The 23,581-nt window shown below is 38.3% G+C and overlaps 1 protein-coding gene across 17 annotated transcripts in view; it reads right to left on the bottom strand.

Moving 5' to 3' along the window:
• The window catches only part of TENM3 (teneurin transmembrane protein 3), a 1,446,905-nt gene that overhangs the window by 437,262 nt on the left and 986,062 nt on the right, over positions 1–23,581 (bottom strand). The window lies entirely within an intron of this gene.

Genomic DNA, 23,581 nt, shown 5'->3' with positions numbered 1-23,581 from the left:
CCGCGCAGCGCCGGGAGCGACCCACCCGCGGCGGAAGGGGTCCGGCGGTGACGGGCGAGAACCGCACACCCCCCCCCACCCCACCCACCGCCCCGGCCCCTGCTTCGGGGACGGGGAAAGTTTGGGGAGCAGGGGCCGGACTGCCCCGTGCGGGGGGGGGGAACGCCTGGGACACGCTTGGAGCTGCGGGGCGGAGGCGGTTTTCAGGCCGGAGGAGCGGGAAAGGAGCCGCTGTCCCCCAGTACCGGCTTGCGGTAAAATTGTAAACCAAATATTCTGATCTGATCACTGACAAAGCCATAAAATTAAATAGCTGTCTGCAGAGGGAAATATGTCTTAATTACCTTAATTAAAGCAAGATAGGGCCTTACACACGTCCATTCCGAAGCCACTAAATGTACTGATTATCATACAAATCAACCTTTAAATGGGGGTCATGCTTTTCCACTACATTAGTTTGTGTTCCACCGCCTAAGACCAAGCTGTAGGGGAAGCTGACCTCTGGTGAGCGCGACGCGCTTCGGCTGCGCGCAACCGCGGGCCCTCCTCGTCGGCTGCGTGGGAAGAACGCACAGGAGTGCGCGTGCGGTTCCGAACACAAAAATGCCTTTCACACAGTGTTAATACCGCATGGGGAAGCACTGCCTGAGCTAAACTTGTGGCCTTAAAATCAAGCACATAATCATTTTAATCACCTTGCATTCATAAGTAGGAGCCATCACAAAATACCATCATTGCCGTTAGCGTGAACTGGCACACGAGGCCATGACAAATTCAAGATTTGCATTTGCTGGTACAACACTTTCCCAGCAAACTACAGCTGGGGGGTAACTAGCCGTACGTTCCCTTAACGGGAGGAGGATAGAATATTTATAGTGATTCAGAAGTCAATATACAGACTTTATATGTGCATGCAGAGGTTTACACAATAGTCACATTTATTCAGGGTTTATGATTTTTTACAAGAAGAAAGAGGCCTTGTTTTAAATAAGTTTCATACCTATAATTAACATTTTTTTTTCCTTTATAGTTCTCTGGCTGAAAGATGTATGAAAAAAAAGCATTGAAAGAAATTCTACCAATTAACTGTTCAAATAAAGGAAACCTACAGAAAAGAGTATTTGAAGAAAATAAAAGATAAGCACATAGAATGAGGAAAAAAGAAACCAAATGTGCTTTTCTGTTGTCTGCTTCTTTCCTTTTTCCTTCTACCCTGCCACGTACTCCTCCTAGTAGAAGACATCACTAACAAATGCAGCCTGGGAAACATACCTCTCTAACGAAAATCTCTAATGAGGGACCATGATCTGCTAGTTTATTTTGATAATTCGGATGTTAATTGCTCTGTCTGATGTACCTAAACGGAGATTTTACTAAAATATTACTGGTTTATGAAATTCTCAGGCTGATGGTAGTAAAATACATTGAATTCAGGATGACTGCTTTCATTCTTGGAAGACAAGAGTTCAGGCAGTAGAGTGGTAACAATCTGTGTTTGTTCCTGTCTGCTCAGGAGAACTGTTTCTAATTGATCTGGCATGGAATTTAGTTGGAAATGTGTATGTTGCAACCTAAGCACAGTCCCTGTATGCTTTGTAAAGTGATCACCATATGGGCCTTATTTGAAACATTTGAAGGTTTTAGCCATTAACCTTGTTTAAATTGAGCCGAAAATTCAGCGCTCTCAGCTGAAAAATACATATAAGTGTGTGTGAATGTATATGTATCTATATGTGAATATATATGTGTGTATATATATGAATATAGATATACATCTGTGCACACATGTGTAAACACACTTCTACAGACATGCATACGCACTGAGCATTGTGAAGTGTCGCGAACATGTGTTGATTATTTGCATACTATTACTAATTAATAAAGGTACTAGTTACATTTTTAGAAAATCTGTGGAGTGAAAATAAAAGCGGATCTAAAGAGGAAGTTGCTGGTGTTACAGAGGCATTGTCAGTAGATATCATTTTAATATTTAAGGATATTTTTATATTTTTCGTGGAGAAAATACACTGAGGTCTGTTTCCACATATCAGAATATTTTTTAGCCACTCTCCTGATGTCGTGGAGATTTAATTAAGAAAGCCCAGATAAACTAACAGCAAAGCCGTCTGAAGTTCCTCCACAGAAAACTTCTAGGAGATAATGGTTAACTGTGATTCTTTCAATCGCAGGGCCAATTATCAATTTTTAACCCTCAAAACTCTTAATAGCGATTTCTTGTTCGGAATGTAAAATGAATGGCTAGGCTTTGTGGCAGGTAATAGTGCTAAGTTATGAATGCTGATGGCCTGCTTGTGCAGCCTTAAATTACATTGAAAAAGATACAGTTTCTTTAATTAAAAAAGCTCCACTGAACTAATCCCTCTAGCTGAAAAAAAGAAAAGTTTTAAGCAATCTCTTTCTGCTCTGGGAGAGAAAAGCAGACAATACCATAACAGATCAGAAACATAAGCTATAGTGTGCAGCCAGGAGCACAGCAGGGAACTGAATACTGCTCCGACTGTGTCATTTTTTAATCCCCCATCCCAGTTTTCCCCGTCTGACCTCATGCTGAGATGAAGTTATCACAGAAGACAGCTTTACTCTCACCAATGAATCCAACCCTGGATCTGTATTATCCTCAGCAGATCAAAACACCGCTTTCATCAAATAGCATTATCTGCATAAAAGGCATGCAATTGCCCGATAATTTCACCCAAACTATGCTATTCATTTAAAGGACAAGAAGAGAAATGTAATTCATTCCTTTTTTTCCCCCTGGAAAAGCTAACTTATACTTCACTCATGGGAACTTTTCTTTTTTTAACACAAGATCTCAAGAAGAGGTCCATTAAAAGTTTCCCTCTGGTTTACAATTAATTGTTAGAGTACCCCTGTGCCGCGTGAGTGACAGAAGTGTAGTTATGCAGAAAACTGGCAGGCAGAATTCACAAAGCTTGCTGTAGCCATGATACTGATTCCATTAGCCATGGTTCTGCTAACCCTAATAATCAAATCATATATGGCATAATTGTAGCAGGCTAAAAATAAATAGTAGCTGAAGATACTTACAGGGGAATTGGGTGATATAGTCTCTCTTAAAAATAGAGATTTCAAGTCTAATTGTTTTGCCCTGGCATCGAAAAGCAGCACCGCAAGATCCCGAAATATCCTCACTAATGTACGTGTTGTTTATAACAAACATGCACATATATTTAAAAACTCATGCTGGTGCCTTGTCTTCCAGAAAGGAAAGTGCATGTTGCTGTGGCTCATTGGTTTGATTGATATACACTACAAACAGTGGAGTCATGACGGAGGTGGGCAGATTGCTCCAAATGAGTGCCATTACAACAGCTATTGTGTTCGGACTATTCCACCTACTCTGCAGAAAATGTTTAAACTCTTCTTGGTAGTCCTCTGCTTGCAAGGAACTTCTGCATATCTCATGTTTCATCCACAGAAAAACTATAAATAAAGAGTTTTTTAAATTTTTTGTTGTTGTTAATACTTGTACGAGAGAGTAAAGATTATTCTGTGCTGGGATCTAGTGTTTCCTAGGTCACTGGTAAGAGGTGTTCTTGTTTTCTGAACAGCAGTCTGGCTGCGCAGCGCCAGAAGCAAGTGCTGAGTTGTGCCTGGCAGAGGGAACTCTCCCTTTCTTATTTCTAATAGTGCAAAGGCCTTGATGCATCATAGGGCTGCGAATGCTAAACTAAGTACTTGTCCTGGCCTAAATATAGCCTGCTCCGTACAATACTCAGCCAGGTACTTTTCTTTGGGACCACTGGACAGGTACCGTTCTCTATTCAGAGGATAAAACAACTCTTTTTTTCCCCCCAGCATGTCTTTGCTACTTTATAAAACAGTCGTTCTTTGAAGTGGCTCAGAGGTTTGGCAGCACAGGAGTTGCCTCAGAAGAGCTGGATTAGTGAGCCTAACAGAAGCGCGTCGCACATTTACCGTGGGGCTACAACCTCTCTGTGTACACGCAGACACTATGGAACTTCATATTATAAAACCCCCCCGGTTTAGTCCACAGCTTTCTTGGGTCTTTCCAGCCTCAAGACAGAGCTCTTTTCCCCTCCGATTTCACAAAAGCTTTGGATGTTCCAGTGCTTCTTTATACAATTAAAATACATAAATATATATATTCACTTTCCCTGACAAGTGATATCTTATTTTTTAATGGAAGTACTTTCCTATCATACCTGACAGAGGATCCTGATGAAGGAACCCTGTATCTGAAAGCCTGTGTCCTACATCAGCTAATCAGAGAAAATAACTGTTCTTCACAATCCTTGCTTCTCATATGTTCTCAGAACATCTCACTTTATAGCGATATAAATGGTGTATTATTATTGAGGAACAACCTGTGTAAGTCCAGCTGGTTTTGGACCTGTGTTCTTAAACATTATTTCTTGTTTGAACCCTGTTTGTAGGGTTAATCATGTGTTTCCATGGCAATGGAATGTAACTTCTTAGTGAAAGATTTAAAAAAAATTGTTGTTGTTGTCGAAACGGGATATGCTGCTAGGCTTTCAAAGCAAGACTGTTGTGCACCAGAAACAGCATGAGCTGAAAATGCGAATTTCCCGTATTGGTATGGAACTATGCCGTGTATGTTGGTATCATCGTATGTGGAGCCCCACACGCTGTTAATGACTTAGGGGTCCTCTTTCTGTTGATGAAAAGCGGTGCAATCTGATGAGGGAGGAACCCAGGAGGAAGAAGAGTGCTAGTTGGGAAGAAAGCTGTGTGCTCCCCTTCCTCTAGACTTCGGGGGTACTTCTTACCCACTGTTTTGTGGGACAAGGACATAGGTACAGAGTAGGTCGACTCTACAACCACACCACTGTCCAGGTTTCAGATATGAAGATGAAAGAGTACGGTAACTCTGGTAGTTTACTGGGTAGAGATATTTTTTAATCCTTCCATCTGGTGCCAGACCAGTCGCACTACAGCCACTACAATCAAGAGTTCTGTTAATATGCGGGTGTGTTAACTGTATCACAACCTGTCCGCATGACCTTTTAAAAAGTGACCAAAAATACAATGCAGAAAACAAGTCCTCTCTAGAGAGATTTCCATTTAGGAAAACGAAGGCAGTGACACAGAGTGTGACAAACAAGCAACCGCGTACACTGACAGATCCATCGGAAACTTTACCGCAGGTGCTACTATTGATGCCCTTGTATCAACTTTGCTAGACCAGAATTCAGTTATTTAACTTGAGATTTATGTTATTTCAGGACACACAAATGTTCCTCTTCCTGGATTTCCAAATATTTTTTGTTCATATCTGTTCATTTTTCTGGCTTGAGAAAAGTTGACTACACATTAAAAATACAGAGTCTTTTTTTTTTTTTCTTTTCTGAAACTGAAAGAAATTGAATTGACTATATAGAGCTCTTAAATCACTAGAAACTAAATATGGAGAACTCCAAATGTCTTCAATGAAAATTATACACAAAAAGAATTTTCTACCAGATAATTCTGCCCTCAAGTAGCAGTTCTGAACAGAATTGATTTCAGACAGAGTGACCTAAATTTGGATTCTATGATATTCATCTCGTATTCAGAACAATGTGACTTCTGTCTGCGCACGCAGAAACACAGCAGCTTGAGTGGAACTCTGTGCTCTTTTACACATCTCACCTCAGCGTTGGAGAACCACCAACAGTGGAGGCAGTTTTGGCACTGAGATAAATTTGGACTGCTGTAGTCCCTTCCATCATATTCTTGCAACCTTCCGTATCTGTTTTCTTTTACTTGTCTATTAAATACTGCATGTATTAGCTAAGGTGATGTTGAAACCCCCATGGCTCCCGGATGCGTGAGCTCTTTCAGTTCTTTTCTTTTTCAGGAATTTAAAAGTAGAAAAATGAAGTAGAATGGAGGATGAAAACCAAAATGAAATCACTTTTGCTTTCATTATCTTAACGTTTTAATTCTCAGCTACTGCCATATCAGTGCAACATTTGCGTTGCTGATTTCATGGCAGTGTAATTGCACACAGCATGTCTGATTCTCCGGAATTACACTGAATCAAGACTAGACCTGAACCAGGGTATTCATCAAAGCTTTCAACAGAAGATGCACAACGGCAGGATTTTTTTAAAAGCTAAAATTGTCATCAGACCACTGAATGCTTATGATTTGTTGATGACATCATAGCAAGTCCCTGGATTCAGACAAAGGGTGGAATCTTTGAAAGCCTAAATCCCGGTTCAGCACTAATGCCAGCTCTCGCATTTGCTGACTCAGAGCAAAGCTGTCCCACGATTTTGGGAACAGGACTTGCAACAAGGCAAAACGGAAAAGGCAACAGTTCTAACCAGCTTCGTTGTACAACATAAATCTCTTTGGAAGCTTTCTAAAGCACACAGCTGTAGTTCCTCTTTCTGAAACATTCAGAATTTGAAAAAAACTAGTGAAACCCTTTGTATATGCATACTGCAAAAAGACAGCGTTTCTGTTTTCACACTAATCACAAAGAAATGGAAAATCATAAAGAACCAGCAGCAGAAATCATGTGCTGGCAAAACTAGAAGTCTGCATTTATATTTTTCTGTTGTAAAATAAAGTCTCAAAATAATTTCAGAACAAGAAACTTGTAATGTCTGTCAGAAGGAATTCTATCATACAAAGTAAAAGAACAGCTAAAGAAACCTATCGGTTCAGTTTCACGTGGCTGCTAACCTCTCCGCGCCTTCCTGCGAAGGTTGCATTTTTACGGCCAGCCACTTTGGCCGTTTCCGGCACCCTGGCAGTAGCAGTTTCTTCCTCTGGCAGCCTCTTCTCTGCTACCAAAGTGAAGCTACTTGTCTTCATTTTAAGGATTCTCCCATTGCCCTTTCCCATGCTGCCAGTCATCGCTTTTTTACTGTCAGGAGCTCAACACCCATGTCAGCCTGGCATATGATGCCAGTCGACGTTGCCAACTCTTCAAGTTTGAAATGCATATCTCTGCCTTTTTTCCCACGATTCCTCTCACACTTGGAAGAAATTCTTTATAAAAATCACAGCGCTAGCTATCTCACTTGTTTTCTAACTGCCTCTCAGAGATTGTCCTTCCCGTGACACCTTCGAAAAGCTAGGAGGGTGTTTGCGATTGTGCTGACCGGTGCTCCCGGTGCTGTCGTGGGCCGCCATTAGCTGCATTGCCTTGTTGCTTTTGTTTTATGCTTAGACAGTAAGTTCTCTGGAAGCAGGAAAAGTCTTTTCCATTTATGCCACGTCTAATGCAGTGTGTCTGAGAGCTCTCACAGTCTAAGTGCTTGTCGAAGCCACGGCAATACAAATAAGTAACAACATCGGCAATAATCAAATTCAGACACCACTTCCTTTCATAATTTGATAATAGGTTCCGTGTCTATGCTGATAATATTCCTCATTTTTCTATGTTTTCTCTATGTGTAAGTACTACTTTGGCTTAAAGAGGTGCGTCCGCATGTGTTAATCCTCGTGCAAAGTGTCAGACTATTTTAACGCATGTTCTTATTATTGCACATTAAAATGAGGAGCGGTATGTGAAGAGCAATGAGGTTGCTGTATCAACCAATCAAAAAGCTGACAATGCCATCAATAATTGAGGCTGCCCATGCAACTGTATCTCAGTATCCTGCTTTTAGATATGAGGATATTCTCTTTAATGATCAAATACTTAGTTTTTGTAGAGCCAGTCTTATTTAGAGGAAAGGTAGTTAATCACTACACATTTTTATCTCCTACAATCAATAGATTTTGCCTGACCTTTCTTACTGTGGGCCACTAGAACGATGCACTGAATAAAAACATTATCAGCTCTGCCGTAGGCAGTTCTGTGGCACCGAGGGCATGACTTTTTAGTATTTCACATTGCAAATAAACCTATCGGGGCCCAGAATTACAACTCTAGAATTGTCTGACTAGCCTAGAAATTGTTGATGCCTAATCTGGAATACACGAGGAGGCTGAAGACAGAGAGCGTTGCCCCACGTAATGCTGTAGGTGTTTCTAGAGACTACCTAACCCAGCAGAGCCAACTGTGAACACCTGGGCTTGAGAGACTTGACCAGAATCACATCAAAAACTCTGAAACTGATTGCTCAGTTCTTCAGGTGACATGTAACGTTCCGTGACCATGAGATCAGCTTTTGCCTTGCAATCCATCACAAATGTGTATTCATATTTTTCAGCTAAAGAAGAGCGGGTTCTAAGGCAAGGCCATTCAGTACGAGCTGCTTTCAAACCTTTCTGTGGGAGGGCCGCTCTCTGCATGAAGTGATCATTTAATTAAACCATGTAACACCACCTCAGAAATAGTATTTCACAGGCACCCCATTTTGCTGCTTCCTTCCTTGTAGAATATAGTTTTGCAGATTTTAATATTAATTTATTTTCTTCTTATAGCTTCTGAGCAAAATACTATGAAAAAGAAAAATGTATTCTATGGATAAACATTACCTTTCATAGTAAGTACTCAGAAATTTTACCCATTGGTTGACAAATCTTTATCAACTAATAAAATTGTAAGATTGGTAACTAGCTTCCCTGTGGACTAAGTGAGGGGAAAATCTCTCTATTCTCTTTCTTTTCAGTTTCAGCTATCAGTTTCTTTTAAATGAAAAAGATACTAAATATTGGATTTTTTCTAGATCAGCATTTTGGAACATGTTAGAGTAATAGTAAAATAATATCAAATTTTAGTTTGAAATGCCTTTCTTTGGAAAAAAATAACAAGTTGGAAGCAAAATGCTAAACAAAGTTAAATAACTGGAAATGAAGGAAGACTTCATTTTTTACTTGAAAAAAAAAGTTTACATTAGCGAAGTGGTTCCCACTCTCTTTCCCCAGTCACTTTAAACCTCTCTGTTATTCTTTTTCAGTTCTACTTGAAACAGCCCTCTCCTCCTCTTTACATTTTCTGTTTGGACATCAGACTAAACCAGCGACCCCTCAGCCAGCTTGAACCCTCAGCCTGGGGGCATCCACTAGCTCTCCCCACCTACATCCCCTCCAGTTCACAAACTTCAGACCCAAATCTGCCTTCCTTAAGCTCCGGACTTTTTTCCGCAGCTTTGTCCACCTCACATTCCTCTCCATGCTCTCTCATACTTGCAATACTTCCTCTTCACTTTTACACTTTAATTGACCACAGGAGATGTGTGGGCATCGACTCACTAAAATACGACTGTGCTGGGACTAGCAGATAGACCACAGTGGGAAAAGAAAAATCTTTTTATTTTAAATTCCATTGCTCATCATCAAGTGCCCGTTCAGAAACCAGACAGGGTGGCTGGGATGAAATTCCTGCAATTTTTAAGTAGGAAATATTTAGTTCAGACAGTATCTTCAGAAGCCTCACCTTCCAAAGAGGACATTTCCTTCCCAGCAGGGAACAGTATCCTGAACTTAGCTCCACTGTATCTCTGCACTGCTACTAGTTGTCAGCTGATAAGGTTTGCAGTAAAAGACATTTCTACACTGTACCAGTATCACTAAAGTGATTTAGCTTAATCTTGGCTCATCCAGTAGCCCTTGTGGCATCATTCTAGCCCATTTAATTCAGAGTAACCAGAAAATGAGGGGAAGATTTTTCTAGGACCATTTTAACCTTCGCTTAACTACACAGAAGTGACTTCAAATCTCTCTCTTCTGCACTTACCTTGAACGTTGCCAAAACACAGGAGCTGCTCAAGTAGGTTTCATTTTTAATTTTAAATCTCAATGAAAGAAAAAGAAACAGTATTTTTAGGGAAGAAGTCACATTTTTTTGAAAATAGTAATAAAAAATAATAGGGTTTAAACCTTCTTTTTAGTATATTTTCTCATTCAGCTGTGCCAAGCATTTGGTACTGAGCTGATGGATGTCAGACGGCTTACTTTGACTAATACAGTCTGATACTTTTTCTAGAAGACACTTTGTGAGTGAGCTCACCAAATGCTAAAATAAATGATGCTTTTGAAGCCCTGATGTGATTGTGGAATTACAAACTGTTACTACTTTGATATTAACTTTCAGGAGAATATGTTGTATGTTCAGATGGCTGGCAGGTGCAATACTCCCAGCCCTGCTTCTACAACTGGTAAAAATTAGAAAATAGAAGAATACATTTTCTGTCTCCTTGAGAAAGCATCTGGAGGAAGACCTGAATGAGCAAGAGGAAAAACAGCAACAGCGCTTACTAGCTTATAAACCAATAACGAATGTATCTAACCAATTGTTCAAAATGCTAGCAGTTGATTGTAGCAAATACGTATCATTGACCTCCTTCTATCTCCTATTACTTTTCATTCTCCTGATCTTCCTGCCTTGTTTGCATCACATCTGGGAAATGATTTCAAATGGCCAGATTGCTGCTTTGCTATTACTCTGACATCCCCGTGCTCGCAAAGGAAGAGAAGTGGGAGGTTTGCAATTGCATTACGAGGCTTCCTTTGATTAGCTGTGGTAACCTGTGATGCCGAGCACTTGTCAGACCAAGCTATGCACAAGTAATTGTTCCTTGTCGTAACCAACACGCTGGCTAATTTCCACGCTGTATTGCAGGCTGTTAAAATTTTGCCTCCCCCCACTTCAGGCTGAATTTCCACATTATATCTGGTATAGCTTATAGTGAAACAAATCGATATCAGGATAAAAAGCAAGTATCTGAACAATATTTGTTACAAAAAAAAATTTCCCTAAACAGAAAAAAAATAAATTCAAATAAATTAAAAAACCCTCAAACAGCTTAAGAGAAGAATAATAGAAGTTAATTGAGAATTTCAAACATTTATGTGAGAATAAAATAGCATGGCTTCACTGATTTCACTTTGTAGTATTTACTTGTATGGATCCAATTTCCTAGCAGCAGATTTTAAAAATATTTTAAAAACTCTATCAAAAAGTTAAGGAGTGTAAAGAACCATTTTTTTAAAATTTACTTTGCAAAAGCTCCATTAAATGTTTTTCCTACTTCAAAATTTTTTTGCCAAGTTGCTGGGAAAGAATTAGTCACCTTTCTTTGTTGCTGTTGTATAGAAATGTCATTTACAGCTGGATGCCTTCCCATCAATGCATTAATAACTCGTGTTTGTGTATTTTTGTAGTATATATTACCATTTTATAATGAAACGTTAAATATTTTACTTGTATTTGTATTTTACTTTGATTTATACTGAGTACTGAGCATTTGCAGTATTTCTATTTACTAGAATATTTCATTAAAATGAATATTTAAAATCACTCATTGCTTAAAAAAGTATCGCTGTTTTTTATAATAATTGTCTTTCCTTCAGTACTGTGACCAGCTTTTGGTCTGTTGCAGGAGAATGTTATGGATAGTGCAGGACTTCCTTCTTGCATGTCTTACACTACCTCTCATTTTGAAAACTAAGGACAGATTCCAGCCCACCCTTCAGTGGAAGGCATCTCCATTCTGGCCGTACCATCAATTAGTGAACTTCCCCCCCCCCCCGAGAAAGCACTTTGGTAGTATCTTCTCAACAACTGCTTTTATTACTTTCTTTTCTTCAGCACATTCTGCCACATCTATTCTCACCTGGATCCCTCGTATTCTACCTATTGCGCACAACAAGGAAAAAAAAAGATATGGAGAAGGAAGTCTCCCTTGTCTTGACATGTGTGAATTTAGCTGTTAACTGAAATTACGCCGCTTTACTTCAAGCTACGCCCAACATAGGATTCTTGCTTCTATGCTCTCTCGTAGCCAAAATATAGACATGCTGTGCCTCCTTGGCTCCTCTTACTGCCCATGCGTAGTTATGATCACCCCTCAGGCAGGCTTTAAGCACTTGGAAGCTTAAAAGGCTACAAACCATATAAACATATATCACAAATGCCTCTCTTTGGTGTTAGTAATACTCAAGATTTACTTTGAATTTTCCCCTCAAATTATTCAATGTACTTGTTGTTACATATGATATTTGTTTATTGTTTGAATTTCTGACAACTTGGGTAATGAAAGTTAATAAAGTGTTTCCCTTGCATATTCTTTATAGCACAGCATTCAGATTTCATCAATAAAATATGTGATTAAGAACAACAGTTTTTACTAGTCAAAAAAAAAAAATCGGGAATATTTTTGTTGATTTTGTCTTACGCTTGCATTTTGTGGGAAAACCACTCCTAATAATACCATCAACACACATTTGGCCTAACACAGATTTATTTTTTAAAGTCTGCATAAAAATCAGTCTCCACATTAAAAATGATAAATTTATTGTAAGATTTTCATTAGACAATAGGTGCTTATATTTTGTACAAATTTGCCATTTCTTCTCACTGTCAATGTCTGCTGCCCATACAGGTGTTTCCCACATAGAAAACCAATTATTGTCCAATGTTGTTTCGGTTGCCTATTGTCTGGCTACGTAATCATGTTCCAGCCCAGGGATTCTATGTAATTTCTCCTCACCCTCCCCTTCCACGGTAGTTAACTCTGATGAAATTCTCATTTGATACCGAAAATTGAAAAGAGGACTTAAGAAATAGTGGCTTAAATCCATGTATACTTTCTTGTCCTGTACTCTCACTTGTAGCATAGGCTTTTGTACAACACTCATCACTACATTATCTAATCCAGTTCTGGGTCAAAGAGCTGCCAGGTTTTTATTTTATTTTAAAAGATTAGAAATACAGTTGACCAAATCCAATCACAAATTCATCAAAGCATGATTCCTGAAGGCAAAGCCTATGTAATATTACAGATGTGTTTTTAAAGATATGCTTGTATTTCATAGCCCAAGTGGAGGGAATATTTTAAAATCAGATGCCCCAAAATCAAGAGGTACTGTTCATTCTTTCACATCTATGATTTAACGCGAAATCTCATCAGCTGACTTCAAAAGTTAAAAAGCTTTGCAGTAACAAAGGTGGGTGTTTGGGTGATTCTGGACTGGGTTGCAGAGATTCTAGAGACTCACAGAAAAGCAAGGATACATGAAGTGCCATCTGAGGGGGATGAAAAAATGCACTGACTTCCTGTGAAAACCGAGAACAAGCCTTTCCTTTCATATTACTTATAAAATATTTTCCAGGGAAGTTCCATGTGTAATATATTTTAACAATTCAATCTGGAAGCCGTAAAGACGTGGTTTTTGAAATGTCCGTATCCAGATAAACCTTTACAGTTTTTTATCTAGGCAAAGGGTTCTGCATGCTGCTGTTACAGGCTGTGATTTGATCTGTTGCTGACCATGAGATATTAAACATTATTGTCGGTTCCAGATTAATTACTCTGGAAGCAATTCTGAACTGTTAGAAGCTGATAGGCAACTAAAATAAGGAGTACTATTTGTATTAAAACCCTACTTTTTAGGTGAAAGAGGTTTATAATATTTAATCTATTAAGGAAAATTGTAGGTCACATCTTAGTAACAAATTATTTCTCCATAAACTAATTTGTGCATCATATCTACTTTTTGAAGGATCCAGATTTGTAATTTACGAGTTCTGAAATTAGAATTAATTTATATTTTTCCCAATACTTGTACTTTGAGCTGAAAGTGGCCCAGTGACAGATACCGAGAATCAAATTCCTCCTGACTTCCAAAGGCTCATTTTCACTCTCACAAAAAATACTTTCACACTGAAGTTGGATTTTTTCTTACCTAACTTCAGCTCAAGAAACAGAAAGAAATGAACAGTACATGCCAGCCCTGTTAGCCACGTAAGAAGGGATGAGCTGCTTTCTACAACTTCTGCCTTTGTAACGGCTACAGAAGAAGCTCACACAACTTGATTAAAGCAGATGTATAGCTAACATAGGACATGGAGTTTGAGACACCCCTCCTAAAGAACTGGCCTAACATAAGACAGCAAGTCTGTGACAGAGCTGGGAACTGGACTCACTGCTCCCTGCCAACCACATTTTAACTGCATATCCCTGTATTTGAAAGGCAAATTAAAATCTCTTCTTCTTAAGATAAATGGTGATTGCACATTGTGGATGAAGTGTAAAATCAAAGATGATCGTAGTTCATTATCACCCAAAACCTCTGCGATTAGAACTGTATAACATGGTCCGTGTATATTTGTGGAGTTACTCTGAGGTATTTTCATAATCTACAATCTTAAAAAAACCCACTAAACTTTAAATTTTTGGGGGGGATAATGAATCAACATTTTGCACTCAAGACTACACAAATATGTTACTAACTTGGGGCTAGTAGATTCTTTTTTACCAAATTCTACTGTTAAATTTTATGGCGGATCAGCTGAGCAATTTTTGGAGTCTGCTCAGCAGAGGGTGGAATGGAAAGCTCAGTTCTGCTGGCTCAGCCAGGAAGATGCGTATTGCTGCATGATTTAGGGACGTGGCTGCACCCTGCAGATCCTCCTAGAAAGACCTGTGGGATGATGTTCCACAGGAATGTGCAAGATTCCAGAATTCTGGGACTTTGACTCATTCAAAGCAAAATTTAAACGAAGCCTGGATTTGAAATTAGATCTGTGAATGGACTAGCCCTGTATTAACAGCGTGTATTATAGACAAACAAAGTATCAGACATCCGTATAAAGTGGTTTTGTGGGTTTTTTTCTCTTTCATCACTTTGCTTTGTCTTTAAGCTGTTCTTCACGGTGCAAGCATAAAAAAGTAAAATGAATGGATTAATAATGTGTCTCTCTGCAGAAGGATGTATGTACGAATTGTGTGATACTGCAGCACTCAGATCAATTTAACTTGCGAGTCTGTGGGAATGCACAGAAAGTGATCCTGCTCATTTCCCGAAGATTCAGCAGCCAATGTGCCGCAGTGAGATGCCCTGTAACACAAATGTTACTGTTTTGCAAAACATCCTATAAAGTTTTTTTGCAGGTATGAAGTGCTATGAGCAATTCAAACTAAACTACATTTATCAAACAGAACCCTACATTTGTCAACTAAACCAAACTACATTTTATGATATGCTACTCTGGTGCTGCATTTGCTTGCATATCCACTAATTCACAAACTCCATAATTTGCAATTACTCTTCCAGTTACTAGTGCAAAACAGTGAAGTTGAATGGCATCATTATTTGCATCTCTGCCACTTCTCATGTCGTTCTTACTGTTTAGACAGAGCTAACATTTGGGTTTCTTTATGGTTGGGTTTACAGTAAGCTATCTACCTCCCTCATCAGAAGGTATATACATTTAATTATATGCATAATTATTATTTCCTCAGCAACTACTTAGAAAGTTGATGCAGCATTTCCCCCAAAATTTCCACAAGCAGGTTATGAAAGTAATTATTATTTTTCCCCCATTGTAACAAAAATGCCTTGGAACCTAGGTCAAACCAAGGAGTATCAGGCTAATTATTTTTTTTGTTATTTAGGGAAAAAAAATCCCCATGTTAATATTATTATTATATTTTTAGAGTGGTCTTTTCTTTATGTTTTATTTAAAATGTTAATGGAGTGTATCTGCAATTCAGATAATCTATCTTTAAATCACTGTTTTCCAGAATAATGCACTGTGAGCACTGTAATACTCGGGCAAGTCCTCTTAAAGAACATGCATCAATTCTCTTCCCTTCTGAAGCACACTGCAAATGCCCTCTAACAGGGCACAGCAGCATTACATAAATCATCGTATATGAAAAATTAACATGACATCAAATATTTATAAATATTAATGTGTATGTTAATATAACCAAAGCTGTAACAAACAATCATAACCTTGCCAAGTTTCTTAGGACAGGCGCCGCTGATAATGATATCCATTATCTCTGGAGGAACGCGCAATTATGAAAGTATACATGGGATGCTATATTGTTATCTGCTTTTAAGTTCATCCATTAAACACTCCACCTCGCATTGGATGTTAACCCTCCTCTTAGCTCTTTGTCAGGTACTATTATTCTGTGTATTTACACATTCATGTGGATTAAAAATGAGCAACTGTTAAATGTATACAATTCGCCCACTTCATTAACACATGTGTTTAATTTGGTATCATATATTCCTTTGCTCTATGGCAATTAAACCTTAGAATATCTGATATCTACCTAGCTACCTATCTGTCTGCCTACCCATCCATCCCTCTATCCTGTACATTGCATAGCTCAAACAGCAATTTGTGAACTCCTTTGGTTTATCTTTTACACGTGCTGCATTTATGCTACAATGATTAAAACAGTGTCGGTATTTACAGTAGAAACTTTTAATTTTTGTGGCTTAAGTAGTCTATAAAAATCATTTTTTGTGGCTTAATTGTTCTATAAAAGTTAATTTCACACTTAAATATGAAATACAGCAGAATGCATTTCACCGTGATCAAATTTGATCAGTTGCTATGAATTTCAAGCACTTTTTGTTATCATCACTTCTCTAACATTGTAGCGATGGGGAAGAAAATGTTGAGCCAACACCACAAAAGTAACTGTGTTTCTCACACAGACGTGGCTAGAGGTTTCACTACTGTGCTTAGCACGTGTGCAAAAGAGATTATGTCCCAGGAAACTTCCTTAGCGGCTCGAGATGCACACCCAAGGCTAAGCGACACTGAACACCATTTACAATGAAGTCTTCACCTGAGCTGAAAGATGAGTTGTGCCTCTTTTGTAATACATAGGTTCAAATAGGTACGAAGACTTTTTCCCGTTACTTATTTCTCAAAAATGATCATCATAAATACAGATTCAGTAAAAACAGTCACCGAAATACTGTACACTGTCAACATCCTTTAACATTCAAGACAAATAAAATCAAAATTAGCAGCTTCACGTAATAACGTTCTCTTCCTTGAGTTTATTACCAATGCTATTATTAGGTATGAATACAGCAAAGCCCATTTACGAAGTTCTTTGAGAAAATAAGCCTTAAAAACCAGGCTTAGCAGCTAAAATACTACTATCTTTGTTTCACTGAGAAGCCAACCAAAACGCACAGTAGGTAAAAGACTCACCCAAGCTGAAAAAACAAAGCAGTGTGTAACTCCGCCAGGCAGCACCGGGAAAGTGGACGGCAGTGAAACCGCCTTCCAGCGCTGCTCTGTCACCCAGACCTCACGCCCTTGCAGTGCACTGACTTCTAAAGGCGCGCCTGAGAAACTCGTGTAACTTGCGTGTGATAGCTGAACGTCATTCTAATGATTCTGCTTAGTTTTAAAATTAACTGTGTTTTGTAAAGCTGGAAATATTAGGATTTAGGTGACTCACCCAGAAGAGCTAGCAACTCATAGGGCAGGCAGTGACAGCGGCTTGCTTTGTAAAATCTATCTAGGTTTGGATGAATCACTGAAGATATGTTCTCAGCAGTTAAAATTGCACTGATTACTCTGATATTCCATAGAATGAAGATATTTTTGGGAGGAGCAATAAGGAGCAAAACAAAATAAAAATCCATACATTTTAAAGAACTCTTGGCCTGACTTATTTTGCCACTTCAAGTAAGAACATGGACGGTTTTAATGCTTCTAGCCCATACCATTTTTATGTGGCTGCCCATTGTAAAATAGAGAAATCTATACTTTGCAATACACATGAAACAAGACAAAACCAAAACATGAGTCTGAAGTTAAAAAAAATTGCAAAGGACACACTTCTTTCCAGGATATTTTCATCCTGAATTTTCTCTACTAAGTCCTAAAGGACATTAAATTCCTAAACCAATGCTGGGAAATTTATATAACTTCTCGTGCTCTCTCTATTTACTTTTTTTAAAGGAACAGAGCACAGACTTGTAACAGAAGTTCTAGGATTTAGGAGATTTTGATTCACTTAGAGATTATATCCCATGCCCTGGTCAATTTAGGAATCTTTATTTTGCCTGAGTTTTTAATGATAAATGGGATTGCTATGACTTCTGCCAATATAGAAGCTCGTTTACTTCATGTTAATAGACATACTTTCATAAGTCATTCAGTTTCAAGTGTTTAGTAACCACTGAATCAATTGTATAATTAAGTAAAATAAACATTTTTTTCATCAGATAGTTATTGATGCACTTTGTGATTTTCAGATTGCAGATAAGGACATTAATTCAATGCACATCCCTGAGATTAATTGTATTCTACTGGTCAACATCCCTTTAGTACATTATGAATAAATGTACTTTTTAAATAAAAAAGAAGACTAAATCATTATTGTGTGTGTGCCTCAAATGTAAATCATTACATAAAGCACAGCATGCAAAAGTGTGGGCACCAAAACTAGATGCTCTTGTTTTCATTTTTGTCCCCTGTTAATATTTGAGGATGCCCGATGTATTGTCTTTCTGGTATTACTACTTTTTTCATTATAACCATTCAGTTGTTTGCTTACAATTGCTCTTGTTTTTTGCGAAAAAGGTGCCTTCAGTGTATTTGTAGGTTATATGCAGGAGATTAAAAATTCAGAGCCCATGTTATCTCTCAGAATCAGAACACAACATGCACAGAGTGTGAAATACAAGCCCTTTTCTCACACACCGATGCCAATCTGAGCAGGACCGTTTCGCAGATGCAGTTTTAATCTTTACTTGTAAAAGGTTGATGGTTGTCAAGTAAAAATGCCACTCGTGACTGAGGTTAAAATGAGCAGTGTATTTTGCCTATTATATAAAATCATCAGGATAGCTTTTCTTAGCAACTGCTTCTGTATTTTCTACCCTTTCCTTCAGAATACTGTAAATGGAGAGTCAAAACTCTTTGGTGATATGCTTACGTCTAATCCTCACAATCTCTTTTTTAAAAAAGAACACGGATTTAGTAGCTCCCACATGTTTCTGTAGCTTCCTGAAAGGGCTATAGTCTGGCTGAAGTGGTTTGGTATTTGCTCTGTTTCATTGTACAATAAGAAAAATTCCATGATAGTCTTTCTTTTAATCAAGCCTCTTTTAATTCCATAGTCCTCTGTATTAATTTCCAAGTGAAGAAATACCATATTCCTGTCCTCTACATGTACAGTAATGCAGACATCTAACTTCCTGCATACAGAAACTCTACTCATAATCAAATAATGTTTTGGTCGTATATATTCTCGTATTAGTAGTAATCACATGGAAATATAAATGATTTCACTAATTTTACCAATAAACTTACAAGTCCTTACATAAAAAGGCTGATTGGAAAAGTATGTATTTAAAGAACAGAGACTAGATGAAGAACTGCAAATTTACTTTTTAAGAAGTTTTGATTCCTTTCTTACTGATGCAAAGCTGGCTTTTAAATTTCTGATTAAAGTACAACTCTCTCTGGACAAAACAGTGATATTTTAAAAGTATATCCTGTATATAATTCGTAATTTTTTTTTAAAAGAAAAGCTACGAAAGTGACAGTTACAGATACACATATTTTCTGATTCCTCTGCAATGTCTTTTCCTTGTAGTAATGAAAAGACAGAAGCAATTTTTAGAGAGGTACGCACCGTGACAAAAATACGGGAAGTTCCTACTGAACTAGAAAGGCCCCTATAAGACTTCACAGATCCTTCAGAAAATGCCATTGGAAGTAGGGGCTTAAAAAAGAGAAGAATAGTGGGAGTACATATCCTTTTCAAATGTGGCCACTGTGGTTCCTGCATGATTTAATTTACGTATGACAAGAAAACAAATTATTTGAGGCGTGAGGAGAAATATGGATTTTACTTAAACGAGTGGAAAAACAGCTGGTCTTGTGCCACTGTGGATTGTATTCAAAAACCAGCTGAAACTGGGTTCAGGAATGAATAAAGGATCTAAGGCTGATGGAAACTAAGCATGTTACCAAGGTGACATACTTCATCTTGGTGGGACAGCTGTACTATTATTGAAACATCCTAATTCAAATAACCTATGGTGCGCTATTGCTCAAAAGACAACTTGCTTTCTCCGCTTGAAAGACACTAAATTGCTGTAATTGCTAACAGAAATAATGCAAGGAGCAGAAAAGGATGTGTGTTTTGCAGAATAAGGAATTAGGATAGGGATGAGAAAAAAAAAGTTATAAAACCTAATAACATTTTTGATGTTTTCCTCTTAATGAAGATTACAAACTAAACAGCTAACATTGTACTTCTATATAATTACATTGCTAATTGTAAAATAATGCTTATGAAGTCCTTAACTCCAAGGAATCAGCTTCAAGAGGGAGAGTGTTTTCAGAGTGGCACGAAGGTGTAAGTAATATGGATTACCCAAAGAAAGAGAGATCAGCAGTCGCTATCTGAAAGGCAGAGGCTTTCTTCCAGAGGAGGAAGGACATTGGCAGCGGGAGGCTCCTGTTCCAGCTAAGAGAGCCAAGAGCTCTCTTCCAGCTGATTAACACACATGATAGCAATCTCCACTCTCCTTCATAATTGTATTTTTAAATTTTAGCTGTTGCATTCCATTAGCACAAGAACTTTGTTAAGCATAAACATATGGTTAAGCAGGGGCTCTAGCTTTTGTATACCCAAGGAAATTACAATCAGGCGAATGATATGAGATCAGAATTCATAGATGTTCCTTCCTTAAATACTTCCACTTTCCCTTCTTTTCTCTCTTTGTCAGTATTTACTTAAAATGTTTCAGGCCTCAAACTTTTGAAGATGACATCTAACACTGTCTCTCACAACATGGCAATGTTTGGGGGAAGTATATAATACGAGGCATTTTGTGAACGATGACCTTTCTCAAGGCATCCAGAATGGATCTTTGGACTCCCGTTCCTGGCACATAACGCACAAAATACTACACTGATGTGGTGGAGTGATTTGCTGATTATCTTTTTGTTGGTCATAAAAGTGAGCAGGTTGCAGAGAGAAGAAACAGTCCACAGAGAAATATTGAGAAGTTCTCTTTATAGAGCATTTCTGAAGTTAACATGGCTTTCATTTGAAATGCCTTAAAATTAACAAAGTGAGGTTTTTTTATGGTTTGAACTATATATTTACCTCTAGAGCATGCCTAAGTTTCTGGCAGATTGGAATGGAGTGAAAAGTGATACAGAATACACAAATTTATCTGAGTCTCACTTTAGCAATGTTAATGACATTTCACTTCTTTCCTTTAGATCTGAATTTGTCTTTTGAAATCTAGATCCGTTTCAGCACATAAAGATATAATATCCCATATATTTTCAGTTGAAAAATGTTTACCACCGCTCTTGCTGACTCAACCCAGGGAAGGGGACTGCCCCTGCTCCTACAGCAGAGATGGTGCTTCAGGAACAGTCAAGTATCCTGGTGAGACAATGAGTTTCCAAACAGCAATCTCCACCAGTCAGCCAACACAGCTAGCTAGAGTCCAGGTACTAAAGTAAACAGAAGTATTGGCAAAAAAAGAAAAACAAAAGAAAGGGAAGCTAGGCTGGATCTAAAAACCAGTATTAATAATGCATAAGAGGTAAAATACACACAGGGAAATTTCTTCAGAGCCCAGCTATATTGCCTAGTGACAGATTCATTGTTACAAATACGGCAGGATTTCCCCCCTGCCCCAGCAGGTCATAGTTGAAGTTTTCACTGCAGTCTGAAGTAGGACTATGTTCACATCTCCCCACATCAACTGAGAGTATTAATGCCGGGGACAGGGAGGGGTTGCGGCAGTTGAAAAATCAAAGACAAGTTCAGCTGTTGTGGAAAAAAATTGTCTCAGGCTAGGACTGGGATGAAACTGGAAATGCAATTTCTGGAAAGCTTGGGAATCTTCTGGAGTGCAGTGTTTTCAAAGACTGTGCAGCCACAAACCAATACTGTTTAAGTTACTACGCTGGATAAAGATACAAGTACCTGTCTCAGCTGCACAAATGCGATGTTGATGGCTGTACGCAAAAAGCACATACTCAGAAAAGCATAACTAGACAATATGCATTTAAAATTGCTAGAGTAGCTGTATAGATGAAACAGTTTTGGGAAAGAAGCGAGACTAGCACTCCCTGGTTCAGGGGATCACGCTTAGCCCTGCTCTTATGCTCACTATAGTCTGCCTGCAGCTTTGCACAAAGCTTACTTAAATGTCACTTAAAAATGGGTACTCACCTCTTTTACAGCCTTCTTTTACAACAGATTAATTACCTTGTGAGTTACAAGTACCAATTGTGATTTGAAGTATTAATATACTGTAACCATGGTCACTTCTTCTGCTGCACACACACTCAAATGCAAGCACGCTTTTGTCACTTTTCTGGGACGCTCATAATTATTCACTACTCTGCTGTCTGGCCATGCAGTACCCAGACAGAAGCTTTATAAAATGGTAGATGTGGAAGCTACATTTAAGGCTTCATTTGTGTAATCTTAGAACTGAATTGAAACAATAACACTTTATAAGCTTTTTTTTCCCCAACCATAGACTGAAAAATAAAATGATCTGAAAGTCTTGCAGTTCTCAAAACTCATGAAAACAGCGTTCTCAGCAGACCTGTCATGCATCAAGGGTTTAGTGTTTTTAGTGGTTTTAATCTCCAAGAATTTTTCAGTGTCTAGAAGTATAAACTTCATCAGGAGTTGAGTAATTCTTTAGAGGCTGAAATCTGTTGGGACTATGATGAGCCTTAACAATCAAAAACAATTATTGTGGTGGATGTCCAGAAACAAGTTGGATCCTGAGTCAGTATTGCCTTTAAGAATAGCACAGTGTATTAAAAGTACTCATTTTTAATACAAAACAATAAACTGCGTCTTTCCCCTAATGACCCTGACAACGAATTTTCTATAGATTTACACATGAGATCCTGGATGAAACCCTTTTGTACTCAGTGTAACGATATACAAACAGAAGAGCTCAACACTTCTTTCCCCTAAAGCTCAGCAGCTCGAAACACTGAAGTTGCACGTGAAGCACTGATAATATTTCTCTATGGTTACATCAGATTTAACATTGCTGCATAGGTCAACCCGGAGCATCACAATGACCAAGTACAAGCTTATTGTACCAAAGGTCACGCAAAACTGTCCCTGCGTTGAGAGCTATTTTGTCCTCCTTGTTTATTAATGCTGATCTATCTCTACTAATGGATTTAGCTTGTAGGGGGCTGGGGAAAGAAGGAGAGTCACTATATCTCAGCTTCCATTCTTCATTAATATTAATATCATCTTCAGCTATAGCATACTGGTATGGTACACGTTAAGAACTTGAAGGACAAAGAGCTCCAGTGTTTAACAGGCACAAGTATTCACTTTAAGAATAAAATATGCTCTGTAATATGTCATTATTCTGAATTATGAACTGTGGCCTTATATGTTAACAAAGAAAGAACTTTGCTAAAGGAACATCTCTTCAGACTTCACGGTCTGAAAGTGACAACAGAGTGTATTTGATTCTCAGAACAAACACGTGTGTACCGGATGTTTACTACATGAAAAATCTGTTTATTTTAAAAACCACAGGTGTATTTCAAACAAAAAGAAAATATGTTTAGACATCAGTAATGCAGTCTCTATGCTTAAAAAGCTTCCAGGTTGTTTACTCTGAGTTTAGCTACATAAATGCTGCAGAATCAATCCTGAGTCCCACAAGAAGTCCCATTAAAAGCAGTAGAAGTATATACATCTGCCAGGAAAATCTGTGCGGATAAGCACCTCGGACTGAATTCTTACCTCTGTAAATCACGGGGATCGTTGCATATGCAATACTCTGCATTCCTGTCACTACAGCTAGGTAATTGAATTTACTAGCCAAACCCCTTGAATGTAATCACAGAAACTCCCAAAGCAGGAACGGTAGTTCA

Source organism: Opisthocomus hoazin, chromosome 5 (assembly GCF_030867145.1).
Source record: "Opisthocomus hoazin isolate bOpiHoa1 chromosome 5, bOpiHoa1.hap1, whole genome shotgun sequence".
NCBI classification, from domain to species: domain Eukaryota; kingdom Metazoa; phylum Chordata; class Aves; order Opisthocomiformes; family Opisthocomidae; genus Opisthocomus; species Opisthocomus hoazin.
The sequence above is the reverse complement of the archived record's forward strand: the minus strand, read 5'-3'. Positions and strand labels throughout refer to the sequence as shown.